This window comes from Ptychodera flava, chromosome 3 (genome assembly GCF_041260155.1).
Source record: "Ptychodera flava strain L36383 chromosome 3, AS_Pfla_20210202, whole genome shotgun sequence".
Lineage (NCBI taxonomy): Eukaryota > Metazoa > Hemichordata > Enteropneusta > Ptychoderidae > Ptychodera > Ptychodera flava.
The window spans coordinates 20,432,448-20,453,436 of NC_091930.1; the positions used below are offsets into that span (position 1 = coordinate 20,432,448).

Below are 20,989 nucleotides of genomic sequence, written 5' to 3' on the forward strand. Positions count from 1 at the left end.
TATGTGCTGCAAGAATAGCCACACTTGAATGCAAAACAGTTTTCTAGAATTGTAGAACCATCCATTAAAATCAATGTATTTGATTGTCTAAGTTGTAGCAATGCTAATATTGAACTTTTATTACCACCAAAATATAGAGGACACCGTATTTTAAAGATAATATCAGTATTTGTGTCCAAGTTTGCGTTTGGTTTTAGCCTTTGCCACGCCAGCTTTGTTTGTTAACAAAGTCAAGTTTTGTCACCTTTATAAAATGTGCCCAAGTCAAATTTTTTTCAGATTTTTGCCAAAATTTGGTGAAAAACTGTAGCAGATGAAATGTGATGTCCATTTGATCCAAAATTATCAAAAAAATTACAGAAAAATTCATAAAAATTGGTAAAATGTTGCACTGAAATTTTGGTGGGAAAAATTACAGCACTCATACTATATAGGGTTAATGATAACATACGGTATTTTCTTTGATTTTGTTCTACCCCGGTATAAAACAAAGTCCTACTAACTTTCCCGTCTACATCATGTTGAAATGTAAATTGTCAGCTTTGCTAATATATTATTATTAATTACCTCATGTACAATTGAGTACAGTGTATGCAAATGTTCTATTGTATTCCAGCCCAATTCCATTGTTATCGGTAGTGATTTTGGACCCGTTTACAGGGAATTGGGGCTACGCTATTAGGTAAGCGGGACAATACATGTAGCTGTGTCTTATCGTAATATCTACATTTATTTTTCAAGTTTCCTTATCCTTTTCTCGGCCATGTTGAAATGCAAATTGTTAGCCTTGCCGATATGACACCTTGTGTACAATATGCAAATGCTATTGTTGTCTAGTGAATACTTGTCTGTATGGGATTCCACTAAGTTGCCAACAATAGCGTTTATTACCAGTACACAATACACTACATGTACACTGCTGTCAGACATTTTGACACAATTTTTAGGGTACTTAGGAATAAACGAGAACTTCGAGGAACTGGACAAGAAACTGCATTTCACAGACAGAACAAAAATATAGCAAAATACACCAGAAAAACTTACAGCTGATTGTGGTTCAAGTGACCTGATCTGAAACAATTGGCAGATTTTTGACTCCTGTCTCCAAGCAGAGAAATGTCCCTGAGATAGCTGTAGCCAGTGTCAGGTTCAAGGATATTGTGGTATGTGTGTGTATACATGTATGCCTACGCCTAATATCTGCTTGTGACGCACAGTTCAAAAGTGCGTCACAAGCATTATGTAGCATACCTATGATCCTTGACACGTCATCTATTTCATGAAAACAAAACCCTACAAAACCAAAATAAACCTCGTTATCTCATGTCATGATAGGATTCTGTTTTGCTCTAGATTTGTAACAAAATTTGGGTCAAATTTTGGTTGAATGGGAAAAAGGCATCGACACGGCTCAGTCACACAAGTACAAGCCTCAGGATGAATTTCTCACAATGTTGATCTGAAATTCTGCTACAGATCAGTGATCAGCTGTGATTTAGCTCAGGTCATGTGACTCTACTGAACACAGTATAATGAGATCTGAGCTGAGTTGGCAATACCCTAAAACACGCATTATGTATTACTTCAGTCACATTACATTTTGAGGGAAATTTTTCTTGCTCATTATACTCTCCTTGGAACAACAATATGATTGACGTTTATAAGTTGAAGCAAGCTCAGTCTAACATGTATAAAAGGTAATCTGCACAACTGTAATATTATAATTTTGTTTTCCTTGGACTTTTTCAGCTCATGCCTCATTCAGCATGGCTGGATTAATTCTTTACATTCATTTAACTGTACAGGTGACTTCTGTTGTTTAGAAATGTAAATATTAATAAACAACATCATAGAACTATATCTCACTCACTGATGAGCCTTAAGTTTAAAGTCTCGTCAGATACTTCAAGGGCCAGTGTGGTAACTTTTGAAGATTTTTTCACCGTTTTCGTTTTAAAGTCAACGTGACACTTTCTTGTGCTACTCTTGGGCTACTGTTGAGATACACAGTATTCAGCTTGTTAACTCGGCATGTACGTGTGTAGACTGCATTGTTATTGTTGACATGTTATTTTCAGTCCGGACCAAAATTCAATTTTGAATAATAACCGTGCATTCTTCTGTGTTGGCAAGAACTGGCAACTAACATACAAAACAAAGGCAGTGAAAAAAGCTCACCAAATGTTACAGGTACTGGCCCTTTAAATTAACAATATGACATGAATATCTTCCCTATACCAGTATATATGTATGTCCATTCGGCTATTTCACATTTCTATATTTTTCTGATCTCATCAATAAAGTTTTCACAGTATGGTATATTGGACATGCTGGTGCTCGCAAAAATGTGCAATTTGCATATCATTGTAAAAATTGTTTTCAATGGCTGTTCTCATTTTACCAAAGTTATTCATACTCCATTTTAGCAATAAATAACTCCCAGCAACAGTATTAAACATGCAATTTTAACCATTCACTCCATATGTACATTCACTATCCCATGTGCATATATGGAATGGACTGGTGCAAAAATATAGTAATATACCTGTCGCTGACATGGTTTATTGCTTTTACATCATAATATTCAATTGAAATTCTGGCATGAAACATCAAAAAGGCATTCATTCTCTGGCTGAGACCTTCGTGCCTGTTCCAACTGAGCTATTTTGTGAATTAAGCATGGGTTATTTTCACGTCTCGACCAATCAGATAGCAGAATTTGCTCCATCAACATACTGGTATGGTGACGGCTTTGATCAGCCCATCTCAAAATTGAAAATTTGGTTGAAATACTGTAAATCTACCAAAGTTTTTTTGGAAGTTGCTCTTGCCATGCTGGCCTGCTGTACACTGCCACATATCCTCATGGTTTCTAAAGTGTTTGTTTGTAGTGGGCATTCAGGGTCAAAGGTCAGTTAGGTACCAGTATACATCACTTGGAGAGCTTCTCCTTCATCAAGATGTGAATTTTCTATTTGTTGCTATTAAAATTCAGGAACTCTCCCTAATGAACAAAGTGAGCAGAGTTCAGTTTTTTAAGATGTCCCAGTTTTTCCTTTTCAAATTTTGTTAACACCAGTGTCAGACAGCTACTTGAACAGTTGATGTGTTCACAACTGACGGCACATGTCATGAATAACAATCAAACAACACGGATACAGAGAGGATTAACCTCTTCGTGGGTTTGGGCCAAAACTGTCGCGGTGCTACTTGAGTTAATCACAGGCCCACGTGACTGCAAATCAACTATCACAAATGGGTAAACAAATTTTACACCGAAAATGAAAGTTTTGAGCCTTTCTCATCATTCGGTTTATATTAAAAGGTAGTACCTGCCTTGAAAGTGAAAGACTCAAACTTTTGCACAAACTTTTCTCAGTGAAACTTTCAACCATTCTCTTATCAAATCAAGAGTAAAATTCAGGGGTCGCCATCCAAAGTTTGGCCCTAGAGCTAGACAAATTACCTGCATGTAACATTTACTGGTATTTGCAATTCAAAATGGCTGCCGTTCCTTTGTTAACTACAGGGGGACAGATACACCTTTATGATTTTCACAAAACTGAGATGGTGAAAATTTTTCCCTTTTCAAGAGTTTAAGAATGAGCCCCCACAATAAGCAGTTGAAGTTGAACATAAAAGTATTGAAAAAAATTGAGAATCCAAAAATCTGTCACAACTCACCCAAGGCGCATCTTACCTCAGCTTGAAAAGAAGATGGTTGCTGCCCATTGGCAACGTTGGCAAGGACATGGAACATGGAGACAAGTCAGAGCTGTACGGTGACTAGTCAGAATATCCGTCTTCAGAATGACAATAACCTTTGTCAATTTTTGGGTTCATTGAAAATCACTTCAATGGGTTGACCATAACTAAAAAGACAGTGACCATATTCCTTTGACCCTTCAGAACACTACCTTAGTACGACCCTATTGCAGTCTATAGTGTAGGGAAACGCTGGACTTTAATTTTTGAAACTGGGGATATAAGGGTCATAAATATCATAGTACAAGCTATACTACTGGTACATGTATGGGTGTTTTGGCAAAATGGACAAACTGAACCACAGACACTCTTCCCTAGGGTCTATAATTGAACATATGGGATGGTGAAATTAATTTCTGGAGGCTCTAAGTTGACTGTGTGCTCAATGATCTAGCCAAATGCTTTAAGCAAGGTCATGTGCACAACCAAAACAGTGACCTTAGCCCTGACTCTGCAGCGCACCCAAAGTCATTGTCATGTAGTCTGGTGGACTCTGGCTGGTTGACTGTTTGCTGAATGACCTTGTGACAGTACTTCTAAGGTCACACCCTTACAATAACCTCAGCCCTAAGATTAAATCATGACCACAGTCATTGTCCTGTAGTCTGAGGGATTCTAGGGGCATGGCTATTGAAGGCAACTAACAATGTTTTCTATGTGTACCTGCTGGACTTCAAGGCTGGGTATTTGATTTTGGGTTGCATCAAGCAACCATGCAAGTACAGGAGATATAAATTTTTTTGCAGAATGTTGAACAACTTCACTAAGACTGTCCCAACAATGAGGAAAGCCATTGACCCAGCACAGAACAACACAACTCTGTGGCTTCGACCTTCACAGAAATAAAACAAACACTTCTGGCAAGGTTCTTTACAGACCTGTACTTTGATCTGTAATCTGAACTCTACAGAATGGTTGATATATATTTGCTCATCTGGTACACAGTACCATACATCACATACCAGAACATTTAAAGTTGGTATCGTAGAACCATACCAAACCAAATTTGCTCAATTTATCAGAATATACAGTGAAATTTTCACATTTATGTATTCCGCCAGTCAAATTTTTAAGGGACTGTTCCTGGGAACATCAACTACAACCTTTGTTGTGTTGATTTTTTTGAAAAGACCATGATAAAAATTAGCCGCCAGTACTTGCAAATTGCGACTTTCCTTGGCGCTTTATCGGCGACCTTGTGCTGCTTATTTCATAATACTGTCCATACATTTGTTGAAAACGATATTAGGTGTCCGTTTCAATTCTGTTCCAAATATTACTGCAATATGTACACATAGGCATTCACTGCTGTAAATATATTGGGGAAATTCCAGTGTTTTCACAAAAAAAAGAAAAATTACCCAAAACCTCTTCTTTCTTGGTGCACTACTTTATTTCGGCTCTGCCCTTACAATGTATACTTAATTACTTTAGACCAAAATATATCATTCCTTCACTCCAAATCACGGATCAAACTGGTTTACTATTTAAGGCAAACAGTATCATTCTGCACATACCCACCACCCTGCACCAGCTGTCGTACAGTCTGCGATTTTGTTATTATTTTATCATTGTCTGGCTGAGATACACGGAATATTTATGATGTTATTGCTAGTAAAACAAAATTTATGTCAACAAAATGTTTCATTTCTTCTCTCCATTATCAGTATTGTCATACACAAGGACAATTTACAAGTGCACACACAAGTACCCTCCTACCCCCTTGTGAACAATGGTATGGACCAAACTCAGAGTTTTATATGCCACATTTGGTTTGTTTAACTTTGCAACAGGGAAGAAAAGGTCAGACAGTGTTGTCGTTGCAATAGGACTCAATGAAATTTTAATTAAGCATGAATTATTTTCATACGACAGTGTGTCACCTCCCTTGGTCATAGCAAAGTACGTAAATAAAGAGTTCTAAATCCCCAGTTCTTACTACATAATATCGGTAGTTCTTGTTGCCACTGACAACTGACTGCACATGCTGTTGAATACTTTGCTTTTCTGAAAATTTTATCAGTTTGTTTTTGAGATAAAGCTGATAAGAACCCTGGTCCTTGAAAGTCGGAAGTGTTTGCAAAATATCAAATTTGACGCTACTTTTTACAACTTGAACTGGGAAACAAAAGCCTACACTGGAATTGTTACAGACTTACCAGGGATCATAATTCCATCACAGAGATGTGAACATATTCACTGAAGCCCTAATTTTCAACTACACTGTACATCTCATTCAATATCAAAATTTGGCTGATAATTTTTTTTAACATCAGAAGTAGAAAAGCTTGCAAAAGTCAATATTTCTCTATTTCACTGGCGCGTGAGAAAACTTGATTTCAAAGACGCAGCAGCCAATATAAATGAGCAAAATATAAACCATAAGGGTACATGTATACATCTAATTACAGTCTTACAGAAATTGTTTTCAATTGGTCTTAATTTTTGCCAGTTTAATGAGACATTATCAAAACATTTTCCATAATACTGTTTATGTGATTTGTTGTGACTTTGCCTGAAACATCCCACTATCAAGAAGATAAAATCTTCACATACCTTGGTTACTTTTTCCAGGTTGGCATCCAAACTACAAAACTTGTCTTGCGGTGTCTTGCTGTGTGTTGATTGGCCTTCCCCCTACACGATGAGTTGATGGAATGTCCACTGTCTGTTACTAATCCTGATCAATGCCACTGCAACGACCTTGCCTTCTCAAAGATTCCTGGAGGAAACAACATGATGAAAATAAACAAATTATATGAGTGTGTAAATATCAACAAAGGACAGGCTCTTGACATCTAGGTCAGCACACAAATCCCTTCCAGACTGACCTGGGCCAGATTTCAAAGCCCCTCTGCGATTGGTGGCTCCATCTAGCAGACTGGCAAATATCCACAACCTAACCAATCAGACTGTATGTTTCTGTGATAAAACTTAAGTTATTCAATATTTGCCTGCGAAATGCAAAAAAATCAACTGCCCATGAAAAGTCCACAACCTTATCATTTGAATATCTTCAAGGCAAAAATCGAGAGCTGGTTTTTTTTTGACTGAAGAATTCTGAAGTCCAATCCAACAGTATTTTTGGATTTTCTTGAATATGAACAGAAACAAGCTAAATTGTAAGGTGCCTCATTCATTTTACGAGGGTAACCTCTTTGGCAAAGTGTGATTTGTGGTGAGGATGCCCACAGAGAAACATCCCCTGTACACATACGGTACATTTGGACCATTTCACCCCCATTTCCCTGTCCAGAGGTCCAACTTTACCATTGGAAACAATGGGATTGGATCAAACCATGGTGGTACATGTAAAAGGGTTAATAAAAAACAATGACATCCACAGTGCAGATATCTCCTGACAAGAAACCTCCCTCCTACTCTCTAAACTTTGTTGTTGCTGTAAAATATTGAAATTACTAATTTGAGGGAGAAATTCTTCCAAAAATAGTGTCCATATTTTCGTTCATGCCACAATGTGGTCGCATATTGTGCAAGAATCAAGAATGCACAATTCACAGTTCTTGGTACATGTAAGTGAGTCATAAAAATGTCAGGCAGTTGACAATATTTTCAACATGGCGTGATTTCTACGGGTAAACACATAAGATTCCAGAGGACAATGCAAAGTTTTAATACAGAAATTTCACATCAGAAATGCCTAAAAAAAGACGAAAAGATGCATGTGAAGCCAGTTTCCATGAACAAGCAGAACTTTTTCCCTGAAAATGATTGCATTTTGTATTTGAAATATTTTCGGGATATGTCAAACCCTTGCTGTGGATAGAAGTTGACTTTTTACCCATAATGCATTTCAATATCGTGCAGTTTGACTCCTTAGCATAAGTCAAAAAGCTGTTGAAGGTAGGGACAGTGACGGTGAGTAGATTTGCATGGTTCATCTGTGAGGGAAAGCATACTCTCTGTTTCAATTTGTCGCTGTTTAAAATTGCTATTATCATTATCACCTTGTACTGGAAGACACACATTACTCCTACCAAATGAATTAAAAAATGCTTTTTCGATCAACATTATTTTTACTTTCCAATAAATGAATTATGCTAATGGATGGGTCATTCTCACCTGATCCAGGCCGATACAGTCTCGTGTCAGACCAAGAACTACACACATCAATTTCCGAGTCATTGTGAGTTTTATGGGGTGCAAACTAAACTGTGTACATACCAGCGACAATTGATTTTATAACACCCCTAACCAAATATATCTGTTGTATAATTCAGTTATTTATGGCCACTCTGAATGGATGCACACAGACGTTTGCCATGGTCAACCATCTTGTAGTAAGTCCACAGTTCTTTACCAAAATATGACCATTTGTCAAGTGTATGTCATGTAGGGTACTTACAGTTTACACATGTATTATGGTTTTCCATGATTTCCGTGATTGGACTGTGTTTGAAATACATATTATGCGGCAATATCAACATGATAGGAATCTTTACAACATATGCAACAAATATTGTCTTTATGAAACACAGATTGTCAAATTGGGATTCTGGTAACCTAGCAACTGCTTTACGCCAGCAGTGAACGGGAGTTTCAATTGAAAACCAAAATTACAGACTCAACTAAATTTATGAATAGTAGGTGCAGTAGATAAAACTAAAATTTGGACCCCAAATTTCTGATTTATATGTGTTTTATGAAGTGAGAGAGATCGAAAATGCTGCAGGTATTTCACTTTTGATGTTTGGAATATCCACATATTTACATTCTTGATTCTCCCAGAACAAGTCTGGAAAAAAACCGAAATAACACATCACTCAGTTACTGTTGTAATTGCTTCAAAAGCTCCTTCAGCCTCAACTTGTTCACCCAAATTCCCTGTAAACAGGTGCACAGTAACCATTGCCAACAATGGCTTTGGGTGAAACCATGGTAGTGAAAGGGTTAAAAGAAAGATTACTCCCCTAGTATGGAAATTTGCCATCGTAAAACTTCTTGAGGTTTCTCTATCGATATACATATATGTACATACCTAACAAGTATTCATGCATAAATCATGCACAAAATATGAAACAAATGAATGACCTGCCCTATGTCTCATCCCATGTCCTGAAATGAGATCATCACCTTGGTTTGAGTCGTGATGTCAAAAAAGCAACACATGAGTCTGAAAATGCTGTAATATGTATGAATATAGATTGGCAGTTCAAAGGTCATGCAGGGATTGGCAGTTCAAAGGTCATGCAGGGATTCACTTAAACTGACAACAGCTGCTCCCAGCATTAACAAATAATGTATTTGTAGTACATGATATAGTCTGATGCTGCCCTGCAAATATAATTTACAGCGATGTGTTGACACTGCCAAGAAAACCAAGTCTCCTAAACAATGCACATCACCGGTCTGAAACTTTCTGCCAAGTTGCAGTGCTGTAAAAACTGTACGGATAGCGATACTTGTAAATATGGATTAGAAAAAAGTCCTGCTTTCAACTTGAAAAAAAAAGTCTTGTCACAATAGATCAATGTATTTAGGTTTATACATATACCAGTAGATAGATAACGCTAGCTTCAAAACACTACCTAGAAAATATGGTGTTACATAAAATGTAAGAAGCCATATGCTGGACCTGTGTTGGAAAACCTCAATTTAGAGGGCTGCAGGTTGCCATGCGTGTCAATTAACGTGCAACTCAATCGATGAACTTCTCAATCAACAGTTGGCTCAGTTGAAGAGTTTCAAAATATTTGCAAAAGTTTGTGTATTTCCTTCATCATCTCTTTCACAGGATTTTAGATGTTTAACATCGACTTGTACCGGTAGTAAATCAACGTGACCGATAATAACCTCCAAACAGGTTCTTTTAACTTTTTAATTCATTCCGATGTAAATTTGTACCATGCTGTTTAGGCCCAACACGGCATATGGGTATTGTCTTTTACGCGAGAATATGGCTTTTTAACAGGTTTCAGTGCACTTCCTGTGTGCTGGGATTAGGAACTGAATTTTACACAGACGAGCTCTCTATTAGTGAATAAATCCACCTCCCTCAAACTGACATTTAGTTTTAACATTCATTACGATGTATTTTCTATTTTGTTTTTCATCATGAGGCATGCATCCTATTGCACTGTAAATATGTGAATAATTTGCCGTCTGTTATCAAAACACTATACTATAGCAACACATCTGATTTTAATACACCTAAAAAAAAAGAAAGCAATTTTGTCGGGTATCATACAAACATGACAAAATATTATCTGTAGTTCACGATAATATATTAGCCTTATGGTGAAAAAACCTGTAGTGAAAAATACTGTTTTTGAGATATCTACTCCAAGAATTTTGTCATTTCATCTTTTTGAGAGTCTGTGTTTTAACAATGCCATAGGTGGGGAGTGGAATAATGTGTATTCATGAACATGAACGCAATAAAGAGCTGTAAGCAGGCGAACACTGGGCAAACAAAACAACACTCTTTGTGAAACAGTTTCCATAATTCTGCTCGGAAAACTCAGTGAGCACGGTATGTTCGGAAAGATCGTGCCTTCAACATCGCGTGACAACTCTAAAAGTTGGACATCAATTGTACACGCTAGCTGCTCAAGTCATCGGAACAATAGGGATGCGGGCTGCTACACCTGGGTCCAGATGGCCAAGTGTTATCTGGTTACAATGAAATAATATTATCGCGGACATGGCATACGGAATTTTCATTGTGATAGCCTAAGATAGGGAGAGTAAACGACTCGACGTGGTAGGTTGGGACTCCTGGTGGTGACTGAACTTGTACACCACCGCGCAACGTACCTGCAACATAATAATGACGCCCGTTGAAAAAAAAAAATCAAAATAGCAAAAAAACCCGAGTAGACTAGACAGGTTGCATATCAATGAATCAAATGTTTCGACATTCAAAAGACCTGTCTTCAACACACGCCCCTTGGCCTTGTTAAGTGTGTACAATAAATACACTGCTCGCCGCTGGTGTAACCTGAACTGAGAGTCAGGCAGGACGTGATGTACTGTAGCCCCTTGGCTTTGTGTATCACAAAGAAAGGGCAGAAAACGAGCGCGATCGGGGAGGTGTGTAACACGGACCATCTTACCTTTATCATCTAACTGCCCATGGTGACGGAACAGGCCAGTGAAAAAGACGTTCTAATGTAGATTTTTGCAGTTCACACCGATAAAAACAAAGCGCTTCCTGGATGCTGGCCGATTTGTCCACTATGATTAATTTTATTCTGCGCATGCTTGAACTTTGAACTGTGTAACATCTGGTTTGACACCGTGCACGGTCTGCCTCGCGACCTCGTCTGTCTCAAATTAATTCGCGGCGATATTTATTGGTAACAACGCGTTATTTCGGTTGCATTGTCGAACAGTACCACGACTCATTACCCCCAAAAAAACGATACGTACAACTGTCGTCATCCTACTAAACGGTAAGCTTAGAGGCAGAAATGAAAACTGGTGATTCTGGCTAATTCCATCATGGGTTTTTGTCACCTTCCTTCCATGATCGGTCAAAAGGTGACCGGATTATTTGTTGACAATGCGGACAATGCTTTTGTGCGCTTTTTTTATTTTTCGGGCTCTGACTTTCGCATAGAGTTCGCGAACCGCTTTCCAATACTATACCCATGGACGGACATTGGTTGTCGAGTTGATGCCGCATATGACCCTTACCTCCTTGCGCCCTCTAACGCTCAGTCTTGAGTCACTTTCGTCAGCGTGCAGAATACGAGTTCCATTTATCTTTACCTTATATGCTGCGGTTCATGTGCAGCATCTCGGAAGCTGTTATCCAATTGGTTGGCTGAATCTTACTTATCATTAAATTATACACAATAGACTCCCTAAGTTGCCGTGAATAGTGACAATCGACCAATCACGTCTTCCGAGCCAAGCTACACATCAGCATTATGATATTAAAGTGTAAGATATTCCCCGTGGCTGGTATGAGCGCTTTGAAAAATTGAGCAATATAAAATTACAAGTGACGACACTAACCGTTTATGAGAGTTTCATCAGTTCCGCCAAAAGGAAAGATCACACCTTTCTGATTATTCTCCCAAGTGGCTCACGCATCTAAATTAAAACACTATTAGGCCAAAAAAAAAAAAATAGTTGTTTCTCATCCTAGGCATCTTGCAAAAATGATGCGGTGACGCGGTTTTTTTTTTTTTTTTGCTGCTACTTTTTTTTTATTCAACCATCAACAACAACGCGCTTACAACATGAGAACATAGGAATGCATGCAGAGATAAATGCACAGCAATGCTGCTTTTTGACTATTAGTGCAGAATGCAGTTTTGATAGGTTTCAACGACATAGTGTACAGTTCTGAATGGAATGTTACAGCACTGTGTGATGTTCAATGTTCTGTCTAGTTCTGTTTTATCGTCGCGTATTTTTGCGTTAGTTTTTTTTTTTCATTTTTTTTTCGTTCCCTCTTGAGATGCAAAAAAAAGGTTGGCGCGGCGGGTCTACATTGACGCGCGCGGGGATGAGAAACAAACTATTTTTTTTTTTTGGCCTTACTCAAAACTCACCGTAAGGAAATTTTCAACCATTTTATTTGCAAATCAAGAATAAAAATCAGGGGCCATCTTGTAAGATTTGGAACTGGAGAAACACATTAATTACCATTCTTTACGGCCGCCATTGCTGTTTTATGGAGATGCATCAAATTGACTGGTTTATGTCGGTGAAAACTTTACTTACTCCACCAGCTTGAAGGAGCCCAAAGAAGAGGTAGACTAAAGACGTATTGTAACAAGTTTGATAGACCTTAAATGCAAATTATTACCTTTGAAAACAACCAACTTTATATATTATGGAATTAATGATATTGCAAACAAACAAATCCTACTTCAACGCAGACATTTGAAGTTCTAGACATATGGGCTGTAACAAGAACGAGTGACTGCATGTCAACGAACGAAGCAAGCATACTGGCGAATAAAGAGAAGTTGCAGCATACGAGGCCTTTTTTGATGAACATATTAATTTATTCCAACAAAGTGGCAAATAAAATAAACCTACATAATCGAACGAGTATATCTGAAAAAAAACTGTCGTTAAACTAAAGAGAATAGAAATAAAAAAATCATATCATCATACAAAAGCGTTCAGGACTCATCCTTCTCCTTCAAGTGGAGTATAATGTATCCATCCACGAAGAAAGATGGCATTTTAATTGCATAACATAGGATTGAAGGGAAAATTAATCCCATCAAGAGTAGCTGAATTTCTTACTTTCCAAATTATTTATTTTCAAAGAAAGTGATACAGTATATGATGCCTGATATTGCATTATAATCATTTTCAATTCCTGCGATTGCTAATCAACTTTGTGCTTTCTGACAAAGAAAGAAATACATTTATGCCAGGTTCCAGTGTTTCTTCTTGGCCACATATGTGGCATTTCCCTTCACTTAAATTAAAAGTTTTGGCCTAGCTTCCTGTCACTAGGCCTCTATGAAATCTTCCAATTTAAATCATTTACTGAATTGCAAAGAATTCCAGTTGAGCTAAGACGTCTAAATAAAGTAGCTTTTTAACTGTCAATGAGACTTAGATTCTCAGCCTATTTTGACTTCATGCCATTTTTTATCAACTAATTTCCAATAATGTGACGTGGTTTTGACGTCACTCTTTGTCAGACCATAATTCTCTAAGTTCAGAATGCCATGACTTTTTTCATTTTGGGTGTTTGAACTGATTATTGAATTCAGGAGTGTTTTATAGTCTGTCTTAATTTCCTCCTGCGCATGCGTCTATTTGTACCTACTATAATATTTGCAATTATTTCCCATTGTTCAAGCCAAACATTTCTGTTATCATCCCAGATATACAAGCCGTACAATGCTTTCAGTACAGTCGTTTCGAGTTAGTGTGAGCGCCCTCGGCGGTCGAAGGCATCACTGCCGCCATATATGTTAAAATCGCGCCATGCTGACATTGATAATCGAAGCAGCGAATAATATCGTTGTCTTAAACCGTCGACGTCACAAGGTAATCAAGAAAGTACCTCATCAGGGATGTTACCGACTTCACAACCTGATTCACGTAAAATAAACCTGATATTTCTCAAAGTGCATCCAGATTACAAAGTACAAAGCCGCATGCACAGTTGCTTTCGAGTCTTTGGTTCGTTTCGCCCAATAAGCTTATGACAACATTGTTTGGATCAAGGTTGCTTAGAGTTAGCATGTAAATAACTTTCCCCCGAATGTCCTGCATTCATCACTGTCTCAAACAATCTGATAATGGTGAGTAGGTATTCCCCAAGGACATCCATTGTCGCGTATCGAACACGTCATTAACCCTTTGAGTGCTGTAATGTTTTCCGCACAAAATTTGAGTGCATCATTTTACCAATTTTTATGAAGTTTGCTGTAAAGTTTTATGATAATTTTTGACCAAGTTGTCATAAAGTTTCATTGTCTACAGTTTTTTTATCAAAATTTTGGCAAAAATCTGACAAAAATTGACGGGGGGTATACGTACATTTCATACAGGCGACACAAATTGACTTTGGGGCTCAAAGGGTTAAACATGCCGGCCCACGCCTATACTTTACCAAAGAAGGTCGTCACATTTACAAGTGTATACGACATGACATCGGTATTGAACTAAAAAGTTTAATATTTAAAATTAATCATGTCATTTTATTCTAAAACTTATGAAGCAAGTAACAGAGGTCCACATACATCCAATCGATGAATATGAGTAATCTCATCAAGTTTCTGAACTCGACCGTTGGACACTCAGACTCAACTGATTATAGTGTGAATGCATCACAATTATCGGAGATAAGAGCTGAAACAGAAATGGTTTAAAAAGTTCAAAAAAATAACCCTCAGTGTAAAAAGTATATCCTATAACTAATATTGGGTAAATCTTCATTACAAATTTCGAAATCACCAACGATATGATAAAAAAAATCGATGAAGAGAAATTCAAATGAACTGGGAGACGATGAAAACTGAAGCAAAGTCAAATTAAACTGACCACGACTTGGTGAAATGTAATTGTGGGACGGTGAGGTCACTTGACATTTACACAATCCCATCCCAGTACTGATTTAATCACGATTGGAACTAATTTGGGATAATTGGGTCTTCATATTTCTCAAATTTCTCAAAAGTGTTAGGTGCCATATAGCTGAATGTTGCAATATTACAAATTACTCATAAAAACAAGTGTGTGAGTTAAATAGGAAAGCAGATGAGATGACATTTGCAGATTAAATCGACGTTACTTCACCATCCAATTATCCCAAATTAGTTCCAATCGTGTTTTTATTAAATAAGATCTAGTGAGCCGTACCTTTTGATGAGTTTCCGCCATGTTCAGTAATACCCTTGGTGCAATTTCTCACACTGGACCAAAGAATCATTAAGAATTTAAACTGGAGAGTTCATGCCAACACACGCTGTACCTGTGTAAAACCGACTGTAGTTGTTGACGACTTTATATTATTCCAGACCAGAATTCACTTGTCAATAGTTACAGTGAACGTCAAGGTCAGTGCTTTGTATTTCAGTATGATTTCACGGTGAAAACGAAGAGGGGAGGCGTGAGCTTGTGTCTTTTGCTAACCGAAAATGAGGAACATATTTTGTCAGTGACTTTATAGGGAAAGATATTCTTTGAAAACCTACGTGAAAGTTAGCTCCTATTGAGAATACAAACTCGCCGTCTCTAATATAATTTAATCTAATCTAATCTAATCTGATAAAATAATGTACATGGTAAGTCGATATACTTAGTTTTGCATCTTTTTATGACATGAGCATAGGAAATATTTTCATTACTTGGATTCGAAATCCGCTTTGTCTGTCAGCACTGCAAAAATTGAGTCCCGGTCACAGCTTGAAGTCGGAGAATGATTCAGGACGAAATAACTTATACAAAAGAGAGGAACGGACGGTCAATAAGAAATGACATCAAAAGGTGGCGACTTGGCCTCATTTACACTTCTATCAGGTGCATTTTGGGCTTTGTAAATTGTAATACAAGACATCCCTCCTCATATGAAATGTAACAAAATCGTATGATAACCCTAAATTGCTCATTTGCATTCATGGGTCTAAAGTTTGGTGTGGAGACACTGGCGTGTTTGCATAAAAAAGCCTTCGCTTTAAGTTGGAAACGAAGTTGTCATGTGAAACACTACGGTATATACATTCCAAAAATTCTGAAAAAATTCCGTATTTTTTATATAAAACATAGACACTAACATTTGCGTCTACACGTTTGATAAAATAATAAATAACAAATCTATACAAGGTCTTGTCGCTAAGAAATTGTAAATATGGCAACTATTGCAAGCGGAAGTACCAGTCCCACAATTCCCTGTAAGACGTCTGGGGAAGCGCTGAATTCATTGCACAGATCTCCTTGGCAACAGTACAGACAGCTGGCAGGTGCTCGGAGACAGTCATAGTTCAAGGAAGCAATGGTTTCACATTCTGCGAAATTTTTACAACCCTGGAAAGTTTTAAAAGCAAAAAAAATAATAAATAATATAAGTGCCATATATATATATATATATATATATATATATATATATATATATATATATATATATATATATATATATATATATAAATGTACACTGTATTTGCATACATGCACATATCCATCCATCCATCCATCCATCCATCCATCCATCCATCCATCCATCCATCCATCCATCCATCCATCCATCCACCATGCATGCATGCATGCATGCATGCATGCACGCACGCACGCACGCACGCACGCACGCACCACACACACACACACACACACACACACACACACACACACCACACACCACACACACACACACACACACACACACACATACATACATACATACATACATACATACATACATACATACATACATACATACATACATACATACATACATACATACATACATACATACATACATACATACATACATACATACATACATACATACATACATACATACATACATACATACATACATACATACATACATACATACATACATACATACATACATACATACATACACGGTTATAATCATCAGGTGGTCGGATATCACGATACCTTTGTGTAACGTTTACCGAAGTGATCGTAGCGTTCGGATTGCGTATAACAGCCGTCTTCACCCTGGTCAGCGTCACACTGCACCACACCGACGTTGCAAGAAGTGTGTGACCCTTCTCGATAACAAGAATGACACGACAACCCTGTGCGACCAAGAAGAAGTTAAAAAATCACTGGTTTTCACATAATTGTTGCACGCTGTCTACCCTATGCCCACTTAAACTGATAAGAGCGGATTATGAAAGATGTACATGTAGTTATTTCTTATGCAATTGTGAACACTGGTTTAAAATGCACCCTTTAATTGGTAGGATTATTGAAGTCATAGATGAGAATATAGATAAGCATGCGTTTCTAAAAATTCTGGGCCGTTTATGAGATATCTCCGTTAAACCCTTCAAAATTTCACAAAATGACACCGTAGATATTTTCCTGTTCAAAAATCGTTTGTACTTGAACAGATAATCTAATCCATGCTAGGGGCTCTAAACAGGTATCTCACGTGTTACATTCTGAAATTTTGGAAAATGTGGTGCAGATTTGAGGGAGCTGAAACGTTTTAAAGTGAGCTATGAAAATTTGTATATTGTGACGTCACTGACCAACCTGCGTATTTTGGAATAGTATGGTTCTGTAAATCTTTATTATGCAAAGAAAACCATGAAAACTTTGCATTTTGATTGATTTTGGAAATTACCCTTAGCAACCGTTGCTTAGCGATTTGAATCCTTCGGTATCGCCTTAACTCTCTACATTCTACACAACTATTCGGCGTTTTCTATAAGGTTTTGTGAGGTACAGACCCTTGGATAAGACGTGTTATTTGTCTTCAGAAATAGCACTCCATGAGAATGTAAATATGTTCAAAAATTTGTATTTACCATCAGAGATGTAATGTGTGGTAAGTTATAAAAACAGCTATATCGAATCGACGATTTGTTTGGCTATCTACATTAACAGAGAGAGAGAGAGAGAGAGAGAGAGAGAGAGAGTCACGCAACGTACCGCTATTGACCAAGTCAATCAAAGAATTGCCTGGTTTGTTTGTTTATATCACCGTCCCTCCACCGGACGGTGTTTATATCGAACATCAGTGGCCTCATATAATATCGTGAGACGCGACAAAGTTCACAGTCTGTCAGCGTGAATGAAAGGCGATTGTCATACAATAGTGCTACTTTGCTACAGGGCAAATCATTCTATTCTTCAAAATTCCTTCTATTATGGTCACCTAAACACTCCGTTGTTATCGACTTCAAGCTACGATAAATAGCGGAGATTTCGTCTGAGTATAATCGCCGCTATGAACGCTCCTTTAGTTGTCTTGTCATATAGTTAAGTATGTTAATTGGCTGTGCGGCTCAAAGCTACCGTACGCTGCGTGTGTAAGAGTTCGCGAAAATTCCACACGCGACAAATCTATTGGCGACTTTTCCGCGATCACTATGACGTTTACCAAATGTTTTCGTTCAAAACTGAGAGACCCGTGTCTCATTGCGTTATGTCATCCGCTGCTTAGCGACGGTATCTGTTAAAGAAGATCCGGCAAATCACGTGTGAAAATACTAAAATAATAAATAACAATGTCACGACAAGACAAAGTGTATGGGGTGTGGCAGAGAACTGGCACTATAGAACTGCCTTTTTACCGACTAGCTGACCCGTCTGCTCCCTGTTTTGTGTGTTCAAACTGAACTCGCAACGCTTGGAAATCTTATTCATCGATTTTCAAGACCAGGTGGGTCGGGTTTGAAGAGCGAAAAATTAAGCAGCAAACATAATTTAAGCGTCGTGTGTAAAGCTGCATCAAGTCAAGAGACCGGCAGAAAGGCTTAAATTAAGCATGCGTTGTAATTACTTGGAAGTTTCATTTTAAGAAATGAGGGAATGGTTCAATGAGAATATACACCACAGCAGAAAGCTCATTAACGCTGACGTTGTCAGCAGATATTGACGATGAAACTAGCTGTCAAAAATGATGTCAGTTTTGGAGGCTAACATTATATTTCATGTGCTCTGAAATTCATCTCCTCGTAGTCCTTTTTTGTTTCCTGCTGTCAGTCTTTAAATGAACACTTACACATTTTAAAATTACATATAACGTTTGTTTTCTCTTTCGCTAACAAGCTTGCGCTGCAAGGCGAAACAGGGAAAGTTCGTTGCCAAGTATTTTGACTAAGTAGGTTACCAAAGGAAAAGAACGAGCTGTATTTGATACTCTTGAAGTATGGCGAACTTGAAGCAGGTACTGTAAAGAAACTTGTCTTAGGAAGTGAACTTGTCACCGAGCTAGCTTTGAAGATCCATGACATTGCTTTATTATCGGGGAAATCTTATTTCTATTCATTCAGAACCTATTCATTCAGAATCGTGATTGAAGGATTACTTCTATTCGCTTTTGTCACAAATAACATACCTTTTAGAGTAAACTGTTGCAAATTACGAATATGTTTTTAATTCTGGTATTTGATCATAATAAAAAACAACATTATGACGAATTCAAACTGACAACAAGCCGCTCAATGTGTACAGTTCTAAACTGTGTGACCTATTATATCTGATTAAAGATGGCCGCCCGCCTTCGTTGAAATGTAATCGCTCCGACAACGAACAGCAGTAAAAACTCACCTGTTGAAAGCCCGACAAACGTTAATATCAGCAAAGAGGCAACATTCAGAACCAGGATACGAGTTCCCATGACCTCTGTTGTAATAAAACCACTCTGGACGGACTTAGGAATCACATTTTCACCAGACGTGCTCACAGTGTTCTAGTCTGTTCTCTATAGTTGTGTGGCCAATTGAACACACGCCCAAGGTTTTCAGGTGAGCGAACAATTACGGTTTACGACCGACCGTGACGTAGCGGATAAGTTGGCTGTTCCATTTTGCCAGTCGCTGAGGGGCGGAAGCTGTTGACGGCACTGCAGCTAGACTGGTCAACTTGTGTGCATAATATATATCTCATTAATGATTACACTCGAATAAAAAGATTAGGAACTGCTGATATACTTGTTATGAGTGTCAGCAGGTCGTGTTTGTTTGTGATACTACGCCGCGGTAACGGCGTGCCTAGCAACGAAGTGAATTGCGCACACATGGACTGAGTGTTCCTACTCGAATGTCATGTCACCTCAACACGTTAACTGCTGACCCCGTTTGATTTAATGATTTGCCTTTTTATTTTCTTTCTTTGTTTATCCGTTGTTATGCATGTACTTTATATTTATTGTTTGGTCATACCTAGTCTGACTCTAGAAATGGTTCGTAATTCAACGTAAATCATGTCAATAATGTTGCACTTAAATGGAACAAATTTAGCAAGAATGAAAAGCCCTAACACAATAAATCACAAAGTTGTATGCTTACAGACGTAGCCGGTAAGGGAACGAGGACAATTAACGTCACGGGGGCCGAAAGAGAAAGTGAGTTGGCAGGGCATGGGAAAAACACAACTAGATGGTGGGGGGGGGGGGTAGCTTTAAAATTCCACAGTACATGAGGTGACTCCAACTTTTTACTTAATAATGCAAGTCATAAAGATAAAGAATTCGGAACTTTGCAGAAAAAAATTCTTTCACTAATCAGCTTTGTGAGGTTATCTGATAAAACAGTTGTGTTTTAATGACTGGTGATCATAAAAGGTTGGTGCTTGTGACAACTATAAAGCTGACTATCAAAATTAAATGAGAGCAATAGTTGACTGTCATGATGGTACGAAAATTGCAGACAATGGACTGGGAAAGAGACGGCCATGCAAATTCATTAATCTGACGGACATAGCTGCTTTTGTTTTGATTTGTTTTGCACTGTTTGATCTGTAGACTCAGGTGTATATCACATTTACTTTTGTGAAATTTAAATATCATAGTTTTTGTACACCTAAGCACTTCTCAGTAATCACAATATTCTGATGAATTAAATTAGCATTAACATGAAGACATATAACTAATTTTGTATGGGAAACAAATTGTTCATGGTTTGCTCTAGGTAGTCTAAAATGATCCTTTTTGGTGAAATTCCAAAATCAAATTTCTTGTTGACAAATGCACTTCTAATCTACAAATTCTTGTAACATACATTCGCATTAATCGTCCAAAATTACTCGCCACATAGCACAGATATAACTAATATTGTATGGGGAAAATTGTATGGTGAAA

At 37.7% G+C, this 20,989-nt stretch overlaps 1 protein-coding gene and 1 long non-coding RNA gene across 2 annotated transcripts in view; both read right to left on the reverse strand.

Moving 5' to 3' along the window:
• LOC139129707 (proprotein convertase subtilisin/kexin type 7-like) overlaps window positions 1-10,982 on the reverse strand; it is a 32,282-nt gene extending 21,300 nt beyond the window's left edge. Inside the window, exons 1-2 of the mRNA XM_070695380.1 lie at window positions 10,842-10,982; window positions 6,322-6,487 (exon numbers count right to left, since the gene is read on the reverse strand). The gene's annotated coding sequence lies outside the window, so the exon portion shown is untranslated. The remainder of the gene's footprint in view (window positions 1-6,321; window positions 6,488-10,841) is intronic.
• A 3,358-nt stretch (window positions 10,983-14,340) lies between these two features.
• Window positions 14,341-19,908, reverse strand: LOC139129708 (uncharacterized). The gene is made up of 3 exons (XR_011551652.1): window positions 19,459-19,908; window positions 16,831-16,973; window positions 14,341-16,236 (listed from the first exon to the last, which is right to left on the reverse strand). It is a non-coding gene; the product is annotated as an uncharacterized lncRNA (long non-coding RNA).
• Between the last annotated feature and the right edge of the window lie 1,081 nt (window positions 19,909-20,989).